The following is a 20,557-nucleotide window of genomic DNA, read 5'->3' as shown; positions in this document are numbered from 1 at the left end:
TCCTGAAATTTGTCTCAGACAGCAGAATCCTGGCAAAAATCATACAGTATGCACCAGGCTTAAGTTAGTCATCTTTTGCTGGAATGGGTGTAGCCAAACTTTTGTCGCCCGAGATATGAATGGAGAACAGAGGCTTACTCCCGTTTGGACATTACCGGATGTATTAGAGTTAGTGTGCAAGTTAGCCGTGGAAAAACAAAAGCAGGCCCACAGCTGAACAGTAAACCCTTACCAAAACTATAACATTACATAGCAAATAAAATTATGGTTTGTAATCTATTTCATTTTTTTAAATTAAACTATTCCTTTAATATGTGCTCTTGGTCTTACTATGACTTAATAATTGGTGCATAATATTCCAAAGGGAAAAAAATTATTATCTTTTTAATCTTTCATTATAATGTAAAAGCTTATTACACCTCTGAAACAACTTTTCATCACCAAATCCTCATATATATCATTTTCCGATGGATTAATTAGTCACCTCCAATTTTTTTTTCTCATTCACTGTCTGGTTTCAGAAATATGTCAGTATTAATTAATGAACAATAAAGATACAATACAATACAATGCAGAATTAATGAACATATTTATGTGAACATTTGAATTCATATTATAAATGTATTATCCATTAATATTATTTTAGTAATATGTGTAACCCAGATAATTCACTTAATAGTAATTACTGTAACTGAAAGTAAATAACTTATCAAAAATATCTTAAAATAATTAAAATGTAATGTTTTATTTTTTGACTAGTACATTGTAATCAGATTACACCAAACTCTGTTGACTTGTAATGCAAAACTCTGTTGACTTGTAATGTCAAATCTAGTCTAAGTTGCTTTAGACAGGCTGCAATTCCCCTCATACTGTAGCTACTGTTTACTTGAGGCATTGTTGGAGAAAAATGACATGCTGCTGCTTTAAGAGATATGAGTCAGGACAAGCATATAAAGATGTTATGTACTTGAAAATGTGTGTTTTGTTGCTGCTTGCTTTAGTGTTCTGGGAATCACAGATTTCAGATTGGTGTTGTACTCCTTATTTGAGGGGCCTGAGTTAACAACCCATGTCCTTGTATAATACGCATGTCAAAGCTGTGTAGATTTCATGCCCTTTGTTTTCCAGGAACACAGCCAGTGACCCTTTTAGGAGAACTGGCTCACTTGGTACCACATTAACTGCTATTAATAAGATTATGGGAGCATCAGCCATTGATATTACGGAGATGAAACCAAACTGTGTCATATGAAATTTTCACCTTTTTCTTTCCCTCCCTTACCGTCCCTGTACCTCTCTCTTTCTCTTTTCACACACACACACAAACACAATCATGTTCACAAGCACACTCATTTGCTCGCATTATCACTTGTGTGATTAATATGAGAGGTATAATATACCAGCACTGAACATAGAGGTGATTAGACTGAAGGGGATGCATTGAAGCATGAATTAATTATGACTTCAATGATATGAACACCATTAAGATGTTGCTGTTATACCCAGAAAGCACTAGAATGATGGCAATAATACAATGTCTTTGTGCTCTATATAGCTAACATCACCGTAGGACAAAGTTTAGGTAGTTGTGTCAACCTAGGAGATCTGTTACACCAATTATGAGCCTCATTTATAAAAAAGTACTTTATTATACAGTACTGTTCTACATTTACGTACTATATAATTACACTATAGTAATTACTAGGAACTAACCCATATTATGTACATCTATTACTACGCAGTACTTTCTTGGGTAGTACAATGCAAATATACTGAAAGTACACGCACTGTAAGATAATGTGCAACCCTAAATTCCATGAATTTGATCCTTCATCAAAAGTGAGTAATAAATCATCATTTATAAAGGCAGACAATTAAGATTCAGATCAAATGTTTCTAATCAACATACAGTAACTTAAAAGCAAGTGTACAAAATTATTTTTCCCATTCTCTGGTACACCAGTGCACGCTGACTTAATCTTTTAAAGAATATTAGTGATGCAAATGCTAATAAATCAGTGACAGGCTAAATTAATTGTTAAATGTGTGACCAAGTTTATGTGCACAATAATATTCTGATATGGGTAAGCATGTGTCCATTTAGATTTATTTATAGTCCTCTCTGCACGTTTATATACAAAACTAATTACGAAATTGAATTAAGAAACCTACTGTATGAGATAACGGGCAGATTTTATATAAATTACGTAATTTGTCAGGCATATATTTTTCGAGCAAGGAGGGAGAGAATAATGTTCAATCCTTAAAACATAGCTGAATCAATATGCAGATTGGTGAAAGCACAGCAACAGTCTCATACTTGAAATTCGCCTACATTTTATCATCAATTCATCCTTCAGCTTCTTGTCTGCGGTTGTTGAGGACATAAATGAAAACAAATGATTTGACTTAAATACTAAAATGCAGCATAATCAATGGCAAGAATGAGCAGAAGAGAATAGTGGGAAATACATTTGCATGTCTCAGTTTATACAGAATATGATTACCATGTAGACTATGCATATTTCATTATATGTACAAGAGCATAATTTAAAATGAACCTATGAATGACTAACTAATAGTTGTCTCTGCATATTAAGCTAGGATAGGAGAAAGTATTTCAACAGAAAATGTTACATAAAGCTTTAACAAGAATATGGAAACCTTGGTTGAAGGATGGTGTGCATTTATAGTAAACTACCTAATTTTGGCAAATGGTAATAGTTATACAGAACACAGTGGCAGTGTATCAATCAATGGATTTATTATTGATTATGATAATGTATCACTGACAATGAGTTGTTGAATAAGATAAATATAATAAACATGTAGAAACCAGGAAATAGTAAGTTGCCGTGGCTGCACTCCCTTCTTTTAGAGAACCTTGCCACCTTTATGAATTCATTTATAACTTGTGTGTGCACTTCAATTGTATTCTGTCACACCATTTTAGGATACTCAGGTGGAGACCATGCACTCGTTCACACGTGCATGGTTTTACTTTCTCCTGTCTATGCAGAGACAAGTAAACCATTTGTATGTTGATTTCCCTGAAACAATAAGAAGTTACAGAAATTACACACTTCACCTCTCCATGTGGCCGTACAGATAACCTCACAATTCCTTCAGTCATCATTACAAAATTATTCCTTTGAAGTCTTAAATGCATTTAGTAATTCACTAAACAAATGTTACTCAGTGTCCACAAAGCGAACTGTCAGGAGCAGGGGCACCTTAATGCATGAGCTTACTGTATATGGGTTGAAGCCCGTGGGTCTATGACTCCCAACTCTCACGGCCATGGGGCCCATTTTCCCCCTATCAATGTTCGCTGGTGGAGCATGTTTTAATGCATCAGCAGGAGATGCGGTTCATGCCATGGTGACAGTGCACAACCATTAAATGTGTCAGTGCAGTGCTTGTGCAATGCATTGCAGCTCCCCCCTTTTTGCATCTAGAGTACTAGTTCTGTTCCATTATTTTCTCTTTTCTCCTCTGTGATCCTGTGTTTAAATGTTAATGCTGCCTGACTGAACACATGATAGCGATGTGGAGCAAGGTCACCACATATTCACGTACACAAGGATGCTGTCAACACTGACTGGCTGGATTTTGTACTACTGTATGTTACAGAACTTTGAGAACCAGGTCTGTCAGAGATATTGAGAATTAGTTGACCAGTCAGAGTGGTGGAAAGGAAAAGGAAGAATTAGAGGAGATGAGATAATGAAAGGAGAGGAGGAGATGAGGGGAGAAAATAAGAGGAGAAGAAGAGATAAGAAATGGAAAGAGTAGGGTGGGGAGAGGACAGAATTAGAGAAGAGGAGAAGAGAGAATGAGAGAAGGGGAGATGAGAGGAGAGGTGAGAGAATAAAGGGAGCAGAGTCACAGGAGAGGAGTTGAGAGGAGAAAATGAGAGGAAGAGAGGGGAATCAAGAGAAGAGCAGTCAAGAGTACAGAACAGACGATGAGAGGAAAGGAGGGGAGTTGAGAGAAGAGGAGGGGTGGAGAGTCATGAAGAGGAGAGTGGAATTAAGAGGAGAGGAGTCAAGAGGAAAGGAGAGAATTTGAGAGGTAAGTAGTCAAAAGGAGGGAAGTTAAGAGAAGAGCAGTCAAAAGGAGAGGAGGAGAGTCAAGAGGAGAAGATGGGAAACTAAGAGGAGAGGAGTCAAGGGGAGAGAGAGGAGGATATTCGAGAGGAGTGGAGGGGAATCAAGAGGAAAGGAGTGGTGTTGACAGAGGAAGAGGGAATCAAGAGGAGAGAGAGGAGGGGAGTTGAGAGGAGGAAAGAGTAATCAAGAGGAGGTAACAGGAATCAAGAAAGGAGGAGAGGAGTCAAGAGGAGGGGAGTTAAGAGGATTCAAGAGGAGAGAGAGAAGTGCAGTCAAGAGGAGGCGAATCAAGAGGAGAGGAATCAAGAGGAGAGGAGGGGAGTCAAGAAGTTAGGACTCTAAAGGAGGGGAGTCGAGAGGAGAATATGGGAATAAAGAAGAGAGATGAGGGGTATTTAGAGGAGGGAGGGGAATCAAGAGGAGAGGATAAGAGCAGTTTCAAGAGGAAGTAATGGGAACCGAGAGAGGAGGAGAGGAGTCAAGAGGAAGGGAGGGGAATCAAAAAAAGGGCAGGGGAATCAAGAGGAGAAAATAAGAGGATAAGGTGGGGGGGGGGGGGGGTCGAGAGGAGGGGAATACAGAGGAGAGTAGGGGAGTAGAGATGAGAGGATGGGAGCACTACTAAAACATTTTAATGAGTTTGTTTGTCATATTTTACAGTAAAAACATCTAAACATTACTTGAGAAGCAAAATAACATAATATATTATGCAAAAAACAAAAACAAACAAACAATGACTATTTTATGAATGGTTAAATATTTTATGAGAAAACATGACAAAAAAATAATTCTTTAAAAATTGACTTTCTGCAGTGAGGGTAGTCGAGTGTTGAGTCATGGGTGACAGCCACTCACAGAGGAGAGTTCTCTCAGGTATTAGCAGCTCATCTTACATTATAGCTTCTCTAGCACTGGGATCTGGGATCAGAAAGCTGGGTAGTGAAGATGAGAAGTAATAACCTTGTATTACAAACTGCTGCCCTCTCTCTGTTGAGGTCAGAACACTTTGTTCTGCATTTTGGATTGGTATTAAATTAAGAGAAGGTTATGCCTAAACTATTAAAATCCTTGTAAAATGTGACAGGATCCATAAATGATACTAATGGGATCAAATAAGAATCCTCCAAGAATCAAATAAGATCCTATAGGATAAACTTAAAGTCTTTTTTTATTTTCAGAATTGTAGTTTATCCAGTAGGAACTTATTTGATTCTTATAGGATTCATATCTGATACAATTAAGATCTTTTGGGATTGAGTTCAAATTATGATAGAAAGGATTTTTTGACTAGAACTTGCTTGCTGTGTGATAAAAAAACAAAATGAAACACTTGAAAAGAATATTCATGAGAAAATAGAGCTCAAGATATGCAAATTGATTAATTAACATTTGTTTAAATTTATATTGTTTGATTGTCCTCAGTCATGAAGTCAAATTGAAAAGGAGCAAATGAAAGGAAAGGAAAATGAAAAAGAACTGAAAACACTCATCTCTCTAGGGGTCTGAACACCAAACATTTAAATAACAAACATGGCAGCCAAACCAATGACCGTAAACACAGGTGGCCAACTCTCTCACGCATACATGCACTAGTCACAAAGAATATTGTCAAGAGATTCAACGTCCCAGAAATATCTATATAAAATAAAGAAGACATTTACACAGAATGATTTTTTTCACCTCCTGTGGTTTGGACCTTTTATTTGTGACTGAGTCTTGGTTAATAGTTGGGGATTTAAGCCCGTTTTAGAAACTTGTACCCCAGGACTGCAAATTTTTTACTTCCCTCGGAAAAGGTTGAGGGTTAGTGTCTATTTAAAAGAATATAGCCACTGCCAGACTTTACCTATTGATGTGTATATTAGCTTTCAAGTACAACTGTTTGAAATTGACTTGGTAAACCCAGTGGTGTTGCGGTGGTGTATCAACCTCCAAAACAAAACAAGGATTTTATTGATGAGTTTGCGGACTTCTAAGGGGTAATTTAAAAAAATGTATCAATGGAGATTTTAAATCTTTCTGATTACTTTGACTTAGTAAAGTGGGTGAAAAGCTCTACACACATACAGGGTCATACTGTACTTTATACCTGGTTTTATCACATGACTTACCTGTTTGTTACATGGAAAAAGTGATACAAATTTTTCTGATCATAAGACTGTCATGTTTACTGCTTACATTTCTAATCAAACAGTTATACGGTCAAACGGTCCTTCTTTTGCCTGTTGGTCCCATATGTTTTATTCTAGTACCTTTGAAGATTTCTCCACAGCATATAAGGAGGCCTGAAAATCCTTAGATTTTGAATCTTTACTACTGTTGGACCTCATGTACATTGGAGACAAAGGCAGGCCTACATACAGTCATAAAGCCTGACTGCAGCCTGTAGGAACACTAGAAGCCTGACAACACAAACAACGCCAAAATCAAACAAAGTGAGACCAAAACAGACTACAGATCCCACAGAATATAAAATCTCTGAGATTATTCTAAGCTTTGCTTCCAGAGACAGTATGAGCAATGTCTAGTTGCAGCCCTGCTGCTCCCAGGTGTAGCCTCGTTGCCCAAGGAAGTAACGTACATACCTGAACTTTGGCCATACAATCTCCATCTTGCTGGATGAGCTGAGGGTTCTCTGTGTTTTACTGAGCATTTTAACTGATCCGAAGGAGGCTGCTGAGCAATACGTATCTCACCCTTTTGCCTGCAGAAGTGAAGAAAGAAGATTTATCTTCCTTTTTCAACTAAGTTGACTTTGCTGATATCTCCACCAACCCAGCGAGAATCAGCCGCCATACCGCCTGCCGACAGAGTGAGAAAACGGCCTCCCGTCATCTCCCGAGCTTCCAGGAACTGAGTCAGAGTCAAACGATGGACGAACACACATTTTACCCATGTCCTCATGTGACTCAAGTAAGATTTGTATGTCTGGGCAGAGATAGATTATTATAGTGTGATATTCTTGTGTATCAAGTCTATTGCTTGTACAGTTACGGACAGCCGAGTCTGTTTATTGCTGCTAATAATACTCAAGGTATCATTGTAACTCACTGTTACCATGAATGAGAGTTTGTGTGTTGTTGTTCAATCATGTTGGGCTGTTTGTGCATTTACATCATCGCGGGTGAGACCGACACACTGAGTTTATCCATTAAAGAACCAACAACTACAGCAGATGGATTACAAGCCATTCATCGCATAAATAAAAATGTGATAAAAAAACTCTCACCGCTAAACCGGCTTCGGTGCTGTCACCCTGTTCTCTCTCTCTCATACTAAACGCACACACATACGACCCCTCACAAACATACACACATTTAGCGAGCAGATAACTTGGCAATAGAGCCAAGCTTTGTCCCTAAGTTATCGTACCAGCGGAGACACACGTTAAATGGGCAGACGCCAATAACCAGTCTCTCCATCCACATTCGCGGCAACATTCTTTGGCCGGAAACCTCGCATGACACTCTCCACGAGAGCCATGTCCGTTATTTTGTGCCCTCCTTCTCTCCACACACACACACACACACACACACACACCTACCCTCCTCATGTAATATAGGCTTATGTGTTACCATATCTAATCATATTACTGTTTTGTTTGTAGTTTGAAGTTGGAAGTTTATCGATTGCATTGTATTGATTATTAATTGATATTACTGAATCAATAACATTTTTTATACTTTAAACAGATGTGTTTTGGTATTGTTCAATTGTTTTGGAATTGTTTTGGTGCCTGTGTCAAGGGCTGGCAGGGGATATCAGGGCTCAGATTCAAGCCTTCATTGTTTTCCTTTTGAATGTCGGGACGTCGACATTCCTAAGAGAACAATCCTATATTAAGACTGCTATACTGTCTGGTTATTAGTCCCTTATCAACTCCCTTATCAAGTCCCTTATTAGGTGGTGCCCTGGCAATATTAATCCTTATTAATATTCTATTGAATTTGATAATTGATAGTTGTCTTTGATTATTGTTTCTTTGAAGGATTAATAAGCTAATGTTGATTATAATTAATGTTCTATTGATTTTAATAATTAATAATTATCTTTGATAATTATTTCTAATAATCAAACCCACTCCTGAACGAAGCACCCAACACTACACCATTTGATGCTGATGAACATCTAAATTTGCACCTGTTCTAATATTTAAGACTCAATTGCTCCACTGCAGTTTAAATATCATAAACCTAAACTGGAGCCTTGGTTTAATAACACAACCTGCTCTCTTAGACAGAACTGTAGAAGAGTGGAATGCAAGGGAAAAAATATAATTTTCAGGTGTTTTATGAAATTCTAAAGGACTCACTGTCTTACTTTCAGAAAGCAGTCAATGTTGCAAAGACGAAATATTAATCAGACACCATCGCAAAAACTGCCATAGACCCCAAATTATTTTTTCTAATAAAAACTCTTTCATGAATCCCTCTGAAAATGAGATGTCTTAATTTTTTTGTTGATAGGCTTGCAGTTCTAAGATCATAGATCTAACCCCTGTCTATGATCTGTCTGATTCCCCAAATTATTCTGTCTAATGGAGTGAGTGGACCTATCGCTCTCCATATGCTTAAACTATTGGTCATTTAGAGTCCACTACCTCTCAACAAGAAGTTATCCCCTCACACCTTCTTTAACAGATCCTTGACAATGTTGGGCCCAGTCTTTTGTGTATTATCAGTAAGAGTCTCCTTTACCCTAAACCCTTTTTTAAACATGCTACTGTTATACCATATCTTAAAAAACCTGATATTGACCTTGTTGTTTTAGCTATTTTTAGACCTATATCTAATTTTCTTTTCAAAAATCTTGGAAAAGTAGTATTAATCCAATTACAGACTTTTCTGAACACCAAAGGAATCTGACCTATTATGACAAAGAGTTTTAAATGACATCTTCTGCCTAAAGGACATACAATCTTCACTGTCCTTGAATTATTTTTATTTATATGAGAATAAAATGGAATTCTCGTAATTTGAAACACTATGTGTTAAGAATTTATGTTTCTCACTTGACAGCAGCGTCAAATTTGAAAAACAGATAAATGCAGTTGTAAGATCCAGTTTCTTTCACTTATGACTTTTAGCTAAAGTAAAGCCTTTTTTTTTTCATTTAGAGACTTTGAAAAAGTGATTCACACTTTTATTTCATCACGCCTCTAACTCCCTCTATATTGGAGTTAACAATAATCTCTATCTCATCTACAAAAGGTCCAAAATGCTGCTGAGTCGATTTTAAAATATTATTATTTGTTTATAAATCTTTAAACAATTAAGCACTGTCATATCTGTCTGAACTTTTGTGGCTACACAATCCATCCAGATCTCTTAGATCCAGTGAACAAAGATTGCTACCTGTTCCTAGACCTAGATTGAAGCAAAGAGGTTATCGTGCATTTGCCATAGCTGGCTCTAAAATCTGGAAACGTTTGCCTTGGAATATTAGAGCTGCCCCTTAGCTACCTGTTTTTAAATCTATGCTCAAAACTCTTCTCTTTGGCTTTTAATCAAGCTTATAGTTTTGCTTATTAAGGGTCAAGCCTCAAAGGGGAAAGGGGCAGCCCATAGAACTGCTTGCGGGAAAGTTATGAAATTTGGCAAACAGATAGAGGACATTCTGGTCTGTTACCACAGCAAATTTGGCATCTCTACCCCAAACCCTCTAGCGCCACCAACTGCCCAAATTTGCACTCACGTTTATGTTAATAACTTTTAACCGTGAGTCCTTGAAACTAAATAATTTTTCCTCTGATGGCTCAAGACGATTCGATTATGACGTCATTTTCAGTCATGACAATTTTTCCGGCATTTTTAAAAAATGTTTTTACTTTTTCTAACTTGTCCTAGGCCGTTTGTCTGATTTGCCAAAAAAATTGGCCTGCATCTTCTAGAGACACTCACAACAAAAAATTATTCACAGAATTTTGATAAACCATACCGTTTTCGAATGGTGCTTCAACTAATTAAATGAAGAACGTGCAAAATTGAACTCTAGGCTGTATCTCCGTAATGCTTTAAGGGATTGGGATGAAACTTGGTATGCAGAAAGAGAAAGAGAAAGTTAGGTTACTTCGGTAATTCTGGTTCTCTGATAACAGAAGTGAGGTATCTCACCTCAACGCACTTATTACTGACTAGCACGGTGATGAGATATGCTAATAATGTTTCATAAGCTGGCTGCAGTGCTCTATATACAAGGAAAGTGGGACTCCCTGCTCACTACAGCGATTGGTCTGTCTTTCTGACAGACGTTATCTATTGGTGCTTCCTCAATCCGTCATACCTGAGGCATTCCCTTAGTGAGATACCTAGTAACCAAATGATCTACAAGCAAACCCTGCACCCTTGGATTGATCATATCCTGGCCAGTGATAGACAGTAGCGAAGCTATTAGTTTAACTATATTTCTCGTAGTGAGGTGGTAACTTCTCAATTTTTAAATCAAGTAGTACTGCGGATGGCAGCCTCGGTGTGGAGCTCTTCAATTATTTTGTTGTTTTTGTTTGTTTGTCCTGTTTTTATTAAGTTTTTTCCAATCAGTTTTACCAGGGATGAACTGCTGAACATTTGGCAGTGAATACCAAATCCTGTGAAATGGTAGTGCCCGGGGCCGGATTCACGAAAATGTTCTTAAGAAACTTGGTGCGGTTTTTTACATTACATTACTTTTTTACTGATGGCCTGGTTATACTTTGTGATCAGTTGAATGACACTATGGTGAATTACAGTATTAATTCCCTTACGAAACAGCATAATCAGCCAAACAATTGGCTGCCAGTGTATATTTTTATCTTTTTTGTATTTATCAATATATATATATATATATATATATACATATATTTTCTATTCACTTTTTATTTTTAATTAAAATTATATTATTATCTCTCTTGTGGTTGTATTGTTTGTGCATTGGAAGCTTCTGTCACCAAGACAAAATCCTAGTATGTGTAAGCAATTAATGTCTTCTAAAGAGAAATGAATGCTTTTGACAAAAATCTATATTTAAGTACTTTTTAACTATAAATCTTCGCTTCTGGTCTGCAGCCATATGCACATTCACGAGAGGGTGGAGTTCATGCATTCTCTCATGTGACATATTCACATTGGCATGTTATGGACGTAATCTTAAATTTTTCACTCAGTTGAGACATTCAGGATGAGCACAAAAATGCACCATTGTGAGTAAGCAAACATACAAATACAGATCTAAACCAAAACCATTGAAGCTTCTGTACAGTGTTCCACCTACTCATCTTCCCACGCAAAAAAATGTAAGCCCATCTCAAAAACCTGGCCTGCCAGCTGTACAGTTCACCAGGGGTTTCCTGGTTCAGTAGTATGTGTTATTAATTCCCAGTGCTGTGTTGTTATAATGAGAGAGGCGGCAAGTAACATTGGATCTTTTTCTCACTTAGTCTGGAAGCTGTGTGCCAGGCTGGAGATAGGCGATGACTCGCTCTTATTAAAGGTCAAACGCACTATGAGCATGACAGAGAATGGTTCTGTTTTATAAGATTGCATACATCAAAGATGGTTTAGCAGGAACGGAAGGGCACAAAATCCACTTATATGGACACACTCCATGTCAGAAGCAATAATATGTCATAGGAATGATGAAATTTTAGATGCTGTTGAACAAATAAATGACCCTTTTTAAACTTCAGAAAGTATGTGTCAGGGCTTTATTCTTATTGCTAGGGCTGTCAATCGATGAAACTTTTGAATTAAGGTATGACCAACACAACAATCAAGTTAATTGTAATTAATCACATATTTGACAACAAAGGCCCCAAAATAAAAATATATTCATTATACAACGATGAAATAATTATATTTAAATAATTTAAAATATGACAAGGGAATTCAATCATTTACAATTCGACATTGAAATTGTTATGTAGGTCTATGTCTTTGACTATATCTTTGTCTTTGTATATCTATATATTTCTATTTAATTGCATTTATATGAATAATAATAACAAAAAGATTAGTCATTACAAAAAGTGGCTTAAGAAGACAATATATTGTTTATATCCATTTGACGCTTCAATGTACACATGGATCAGAAGTATACTTTTGGAGCATCCCACATTAAATGTGTCACATCCTAAAAACAGTTTTTTTAGGATGTAAGTTAAATGTAGTTTGAAACTTAGAAAATCTAGTTTTTCATACAAAGAATCTTGTCTAGTTGTTTGAACGGAAGAACAGATCCTTACAAACGTCTATGTCTACTGTATTGCGTCTTGTTGTTCCAGTGTATCTTTTCTTTATTATAGGCTGTTATAAAATAGTATGTTAACAAACTAACAATAGATTCCATAATCAAAATATAATGCACCATATTTTGTCATTATGTGAAGATTCGCTGCCCAACTCTGAAAGAATGTGCACGACACACGTCTGTCTGTTCTTCCTTCAAGTTACCGTAGTAACCTTAGTAAGTGTGCACCAGTTTTTTTAGTGACTGTCTGAACAGTATATGTTCAAATAACAGAAGATGCCATAACCATTGCGTTTTAATATGCATGTTAAGTTGAAGTTCAGTTTTGAAGATGCTGCATTGTGTTCCATTTAGCTGTTTGAAACACTCACCTGCTGTACACTGCCACACGCCTGGTGTGTATGTGTAAGTGTGTTTGTCCAAATATTCTCTCTTGTGAGGAAAGCCGTGATGCTCTGTATTGTTATTGATGTGATTCATGAAGCATTCCATTCAACTCGGAGAGTCTGAATTTCCACCTTTCAACTGAGGAAAGTGCAACAGTAGGACACTTTATATCAGATATCTAACTTGGAAACTCGAGCGGAAATCTTCATTCATTTCGTCGAGGTGCAGGTGTGTGTTACTTCATGCAGGGCTGGGAGGTTTAGTCAGTGAAAATAATTAACGAGTCAAAGATCTCACATTAAATGATAATAAAGCTTGTTTAGCAAACGTTTTACAGAGACAGGTGTTAAACACGGTTAATTACACTCTCTTTGTTTTGATTATTGTAACGATAGCATTGCCGCATCGTATCAGTTTGTTTGCCATGAAATAATCAATGTACCCCTCAAATTCACAACATAATCAATCTCAAAAATGAAAATAAGCTCCCTCTTTGACAAATTTGTGTTTAGTTGTCAGGTAATTGTTACTGTATTTCAAATTAAGTGAAAAGTCACATCATGCGTGATAACTATCTATCATCATTTTCATGATCAATCATTGCTGCCACATCCGAGTACCCGAGTCCTCGAGTACTTGTGCCCATCCCTAGTCTTAGCCTCAGGTGGCACACTCACTAACCGTCCACAGTGCTGACTTTTAGAAACTACTGTAAATGGTGTGTAACTTCAAGGGTGTGACTTACATGTTTAGAGTCTGTGCTGGTAGCCCAAATGTTGCAAGATTAAACCCTAGATGTGGCTTTTCATTTGCTAACATCAGGCCAAATGAAGATGTGTTAGTGCATGCCAGGACCAGTTGTGTTCCCACTGTCACTTCCAGGGCTTCATCGTGCCTCTTCTGGGCTTTCGCAGGGCCAACAGACAATGGCCTTTGGCCTGCCAATTAACCTAGGGCCAAACAAGGCCAACTGGGGAGTAAGGTGGAGTCTATGTCAAAGGTTGGAGTTTCACCGAACTTGCCAGGTTGTGTATCCAGCGCACTACAGTACAGGTTCGGAAAATGTAAAAAATTGCAGGTACAGGGGAGTCGCGTGGCACCATGCGAGGGTTGGACGTGTGAAAGACAAGCTCTGCTCACTTTGCTAGTTTTTGATTATTTTTATGTCATAAACCGGTGAGATTCAATACACCCTGCTACATAACCTTTCTACGAAGTCAATATGTCAAAGAATTCTAAATCCTCTGGCTCAGACAAGGCCGCAGAAATATGATATTGTGTTTCTTAAAGAAAGCATCTTTCCCTGCAGGAAGCTGAACATTTTGGGGGTTTGGACTTTGCGGCAGGAGAAATTCAACGTCAACTGGCGAGCATGCCTGTAACGCTGGCGAAGGTTTTAGCAGACTTGGAGGATCTTTCTCTAATACGTTGATCGATTATGGCAATGTAGGCGAAATTCTGTGAGATGGTTACAAGATTTGAAACAATTCGGCAAAAAAACGTCGGAATTATTGGAATTCCTGAGCATGAAGGAGATTTGGTGAAATTCCTAGATGAGCTCTTCCTGAGTCTGCTTGACATAACAGGCAATAAGCTGGAAATCGAGTGAGCTCACAGAGTTCCAGCTCACAGAACCACAAATGGAGACAGGCCCTGATCAATTCTGGCCAAATTTCTAAGATCATCTGATAAAGATCTTGTGTTATGTGTGGCGAGGAGCAAAGAAAAGCTCTCTTGGAAAAACCACAGATTCCCAGATTTTGTGAATTCATTAAGAGAGAAACGTGATCGATTCAAGAAATACATTTACAGGAAACTCTTACATCAACGGAAGATTTCTTTTGCTCTGATGTTTCCAGCTAAACTGAGAATAGATACTAAGGATGGCCAAAAGATATTTACATACCCACAACAAGCATTGTCTTTCAAAGAGACAAAGGGGTAAGTAAGCCATTTGGTGTGATAGGCCAACGTAATGGTGTCCACTACCCAGTGGGAAAGCCTCTGTTTGGAGACAGCGTTCCCTTTCCGCTGTCCACCAAAGCAGACAAAGAGCTGCTCAGAACGTCTAAAGCTCTGTGTGTGGTCCAAGTAGATACGCAAAGCACGTACCGGACACAGCAACGAAGGGACTGGGATTGCCTCCTCCCAGGGCAGCGCTTGCAGGTTCACTACCTGGTCCCTGAAAGAAGTGGTAGGAACCTTGGGCACGTAGCCCGGTCAATGCCTTAGGATCATGTGAGTGTCTGCCGGACCGAACTCCAGGCAGGTGTCGCTGACAGAGAACTCTTGCAGGTCCCCGACCCTTTTGATGGAGGCAAGCGCGATCAGGAGGGCACTGACTGCGCACGCGCATTGGTGAGGTGCGCTAACATTGAGACTGAGTCTAACTCCATGCCGAGAAAAGAGATGCTCTGAACCAGGGTGAGCTTGCTCTTCTCGATTCCTCTTCCAGAAGCAGGGCAAGGGCTGCCTCTGCGACCTTTGTGAAGACGCGAGGTGACAGGGACATGCCGAAGGGGAGGACCTTGTACTGATACGCCTGGCCGTCGAATGTGAACCGTAGAAAGGGTCGATGTCAAGGCAAAATTGAGACATGGAAGTACGCGTCCTTCAGGTCTACCACTGCGAACCAATCTAGATGCCGGACGCAAGTTAGAATGTGTCTTTGCGTGACCATTTTGAATGGGAGTTTGTGCAAGGCCCGGTTGAAAACTCTCAAGTCCAAGATCGCTCGTAAGCCGCCGCCTTTCTTGGGTATGATGACCCTTCTTTATCGCGTCTTTGAGTAAGAGAGTCATGATTTCCACGCGCAGGGATTTGGCATCTTCGCTTTTGAACCCATCTGGTAGGGACTATACATTCTTTTTCATCAGTCCATAAGATTTATTCTTGAATAGATATTTTTTTTATATCTAAGTCCCTCATTTCATCTGTTAATGTTTGCTCAATTGGAAACATCTTAGTCTCAGATCATGCCCTGGTAATTTTAGAGATGTTACCGCACACAGAGAAAACTAAATCATATAGTTGGCTCTTTAATATATACCTTTTACAAAATCCTGATTTCCAACAATGTTAAAGGCTGAAATCAAAGTTTATATGGAGACAAACTGGTCCTCAGTATCCTCTGTGGGTGTGGCTTGGGAGGCACTAAAGGTGGTTCATAGGGGTCGGATCATACAGTATGCCTCATTCATCTAAATCTAAAGCACGAGAAGTCGTGGAGATGGAAGGGAATTGTAAAAGTGCTGAGGCAGAGCTGAAGCGCCAAATGTCGTCTGATCGCCTGATTGACCCGATTAAAATACAGATATGATACTATTTTGTCACTGAATTTTTTAGATCTTTGTAAAGAGATCCATGGAAAGGAAGAGGTGAGAACCGGCTTGATAATATAAATAATATTTTTAATGATAAACTTAAAACAAAAGACAAACACACACGACGGACATGTCCGTAAACGATCTCTCTCTCCTGCATGATCCTCTGCAGTCGACCTTTATCCCTCTCGGGAGGCTTGATTAGCCTAATACGGGACCGGGTGTGTAGGATCACGACCCGGCCCCGCCCTCCGCCCTGCCACAATCTTATACTACAGAATTGGCTCCACTTCTGCTAGAAATTTATACGGAATCATTAAAGAATGAAAAGGATCCATGCGAGTGTAAGAGTTGCAATCCAATTTCTCTGACTCAGCTAGACGTTAAAATTTTGTCAAAAATTCTGGCTAATCGATTAAGTAAAGTTATGACATCTCTTATACATAAAGATTAGGTAGGATTTATTTGGGGTCACAGCTCTTCTGAATTAGGCGTTTCATCAATATCATGTGGTAAGTGGCGAATAATCAGACTCCGGTCACTGCCATCTCACTTGATGCCGAAAGGCCTTTGATATGGTAGAATGGGATAATATTTTTAAAATTTAGGAAATATACGAGTTCGGAAATACTTTTATTGAATGGAAAGTTACTTTATAGACACCCGGTAGCGGCAGAACAAACAAATAGATTAATTTCAGATTATTTTACTCTGGATAGGGGCACCTGGCAAGGTTGCCCTCTTTTCTCATTATTGTTCTGTCTTGCCCTGGAACCATTAGCAGCAGTGATAAGAAAGGAGGATGACTTTCGAGGGTTGATGGCGGGAGGGGTGGCGCATAAGCTTTTGCTTTATGCAGAAGATATTTTTTTTATTAGTCTCTAACCCCATTAGATCTATTTCTCCACATGATTATTCATTTATTCTCTAATTTCTCAGGTTACAGAGTCAATTGGTCGAAATCCAAAGCTTTGACTCTGACAGCGTACTGCCAAGTAATGGCTCTTCAACCGGGCACCTTCCAATGGCCCAAACAAGGCATCAAGTATTTGGGCATTTTATTTCCAGTAAATTTGTGTGATTTAGTGAGAGATAATATTGACCCTTTAATAACAAGTTTTTTGAGTGATGTAGGCAGGTGGGCTTCATTACATTTATCTATGATTGGGAAGGTTAATGTTATTAAAATAATTTTTATTCTAAAATTCAACTATCTTTTACAGTCTCTCCCTGTAGATGTCCCCCTCTCTCATTTCAAGCAATTTTCTAGCATAGCGAAGACCTTTAATTGGAATGGTAAACGTTAAAGATTGCATTTCATGGTTGACAAAGGGGGCTAGGCCTACCTAAGATTTTGTTTTATTATAATGAATTAATACTAAGACATTTGGCTCATTGGTCATGCCCACCTGAGAGAGAGACCCTCCCTGGTTTTGTATTAAATAGGACGTTATTGCCCCTATTTCACCATTGCAAAGACTATCTATCAAACTAACCGGAGAAGTTAAGTTACACCTCATTATCAAGCATTTGCACAAGGTATAGACAAAAGTATCCAGAGAGTTTAATTCAGACATTTATTTGAATAATGCCTCAAGTATATGGCTGAACCCAAAATTATGTATTGATAAGTTTCCCTTCTTTTTGTCAGAGTTGATTGTGAGAGGAGTTTCTACACTCAGTGACCTGTAAGAGAGTGGAGTGTTGAGATCCTTTGATATTTTGGTTCAACATTTTGACATTCCCTGATCTCAGATTTTTTTGTGTTTACAGTTGCACCACCTGATCTGTACTATTTTTGGGAGTAGCATACACCCCCCTAAAGTGGCAGACACTCTGGAAGTGGTGATAACTGCTTTTTGAAAAGGTCACGAGACATCAGTGTATTACTCCCTGCTAGTTCAGAGACTGGGGGATGGCGCTTTAACCTCTATCAAGAGATTAAGGCAGAAAGATTTTCATTTGGTATTGGAGGAGGGAGTGTGGGCTGGGATTCTAAAAAACATCAAGTCTGTATCTAGAGATGCAAGCGTGTGATTTATGCAATTCAAGATTCTACATAGATGCTATTGGACCCCCTCTAGACTGTATAGGCTTGGTCTTAAAGACACACAAACCTGCTGGTGTTGCCAATCAGAAGATGGAAATATAGCCCATGTTTTTTGGTGGTGTGCTGAGATCCAGGAATTTTGGTTGAAAGTACAAAGTTTTGTGTGTGAAGTGTTGGGTATTTGGATATTGTTTTGCCATAGACTCTTTGTTTTGGGTGATGGCAGGTTTTGATTTTCTTTGTCTTTTTGGAATCAATAAAAATCTGTTATAACGCACAGTGGACAAAGCTGTGCCCAAAGAAAGAACTTTCCATGGTTCAAGATCATGGACGGTGTGCTGAAATTCGTCCCGCTGTTAGTGGAGAGACCATTTGGGACACCATGGCAGTTACAGTCTGTGAGTTGTCAACACTAACTTATCTTGCTAGTTGACTAATGTTTACAAACAGTAACTCAATATTCTAGATAACTAGATAACTTGATACCTCAGCTTGAGCTTGCCTATTGCTTGTGAAATAGGTGGGGTGTGTGATGTTTGCATCAGGGCAGTGTGATAAGGGCAGGTTTTAGGGCAACGCTGCAGGGCTCGAGGTCCGAGGATATTGGCCATGGCTGGCCAGTTGATAGCCCTTGCTCATTCTGGCCTGTTAGTGGAAAAGTGTCTATTTGTGTGTACCCTTGAGCCTGAAGCACTTAACCCCAGGTTGCATCAGGGCAAATCACATTGGACAAGAAAGCATATGTTAATAAATTAGTAAATTCACATAATCTGCTAAATAATGTGCATTGGTCACACAACATTAATCTTTGTATCTGTATTAATATAACAAAATGTAGTTAGGTTAATGCATTGTATCTTACACTTCTTGAATGCGTTTATTTTTTAAGGATGTTTAAATATAAGACAAAAACACTACTTAAGAAAAAAAAACAGCACAATTTTAGCTTTGCTTTTTGGGCAAACAGCAGAGAGATTGCTGTGTCCAGTCAAGCTGAATTAGTCTAGTATTTTTCAAACCTGTCCAATATACAATGTCAATACCATTTTCACATTCTCTCTGGAAAATAATGCACTTTTAATTTGTATTACATATTAGTACTTTATGATCTTAGCTAAATGCTAAGCTATAAGCATAATGGACTACCACTAGCATAATGACATTCATTGGAGGGCACTGAAAGTTTGCATTCAAAAAGCAGGCCTATGCAGTACTTAAAACAGTAAAAAATAGTCTGGCCAAAATTGCATATAAACAGAACTGCCATGACTACTCCTACTGATGCTGCTAATACCCCCCACAACTACAAATAGTTGAACAAGTACTAAAGGGGCATTTACACTGCCAGCGTCTTGCATCAACAAAGTGACCTGACCTCAATCATTTTCAGTGAGAGCTGGCAATTTACAATGTTTTGGTGACATAATATGGGAATTTTACATCAGTGATGTGACAAAGTTGAGAAAAGTTATGAAAATAAGTAGCAAAGCAATAGAGTATCTACCAACAGGACAGATGACAGTTGAGCTCACGTGAACTAGGCAAGATGAAGTTGAGTGATTTCTGTTTATATACTATAAACACTTTTCCCTGTAGAGTGTTAATTTTAATACATGAAAATACTATTTAGTATAGTATAATATATAATATAGTATAATACAATATAATAGTATAGTTATACTAATGTAAAATATTGTACTATAGTAAAATATATACTAATATACTATTGTAAAAGTTTTAAGGCAAAGTTTTTGACTACTTTGGAGAGTTCTTCTTAACAGTATTATTTTATTGTGGGCAGTCATGACATGGCCCAAATGCTGTCCTACTTACCAGCGGAGGAGATAATTAAAATCAGTCAGTGTGGTTTGATTGTGAAATAACTTTTTCTTTCAAATGTGTCATATATTGCCACCCAAGGTCACACTTTGCTGAAAAGTGTTAATAAGTCACTCACATACTCCTCTATACAATTATGCATATACACATGTGCTGGCACAAGTGTGCACATGCATAGACGATGCATCGTATTATGGATTTTGTATGGATTTTCATAGTGCTATTATCAAATCTTGAAGAAACTCAAATAGCCCAGTTGCACAGTGATGTTTTGAAGGACACTCTAAGAGTTAAAAGTCAGGCTTTCAAGGACATCATGGCCTCTTATGGAGAATAAATGATGTTTACAGAAGCAGAGGCCAGACCAGGCCGCACTGCCCTAATTTCATTTCAAGAACAAAGACCAGGCCAAACAATCTTACGCAACCTGACTTTTGAAGGGGTATATCAACTTAGAACAGTAGGCTGCAATCTATTTCTGAGTAAATGGATTTTTGATTTCATTTGAAATGTGCTTTTAAAATAAAAAGCATCAAGAGATCCAGGAGCCTCAAACAGATTGTCAGGGTGCACAAGATGGCACTACTGGCAAAGAGCTGCAAACATCTGGCAAACATTTG

Source organism: Xyrauchen texanus, chromosome 20 (genome assembly GCF_025860055.1).
Source record: "Xyrauchen texanus isolate HMW12.3.18 chromosome 20, RBS_HiC_50CHRs, whole genome shotgun sequence".
Lineage (NCBI taxonomy): Eukaryota > Metazoa > Chordata > Actinopteri > Cypriniformes > Catostomidae > Xyrauchen > Xyrauchen texanus.
This window is presented reverse-complemented; position numbering follows the sequence as displayed.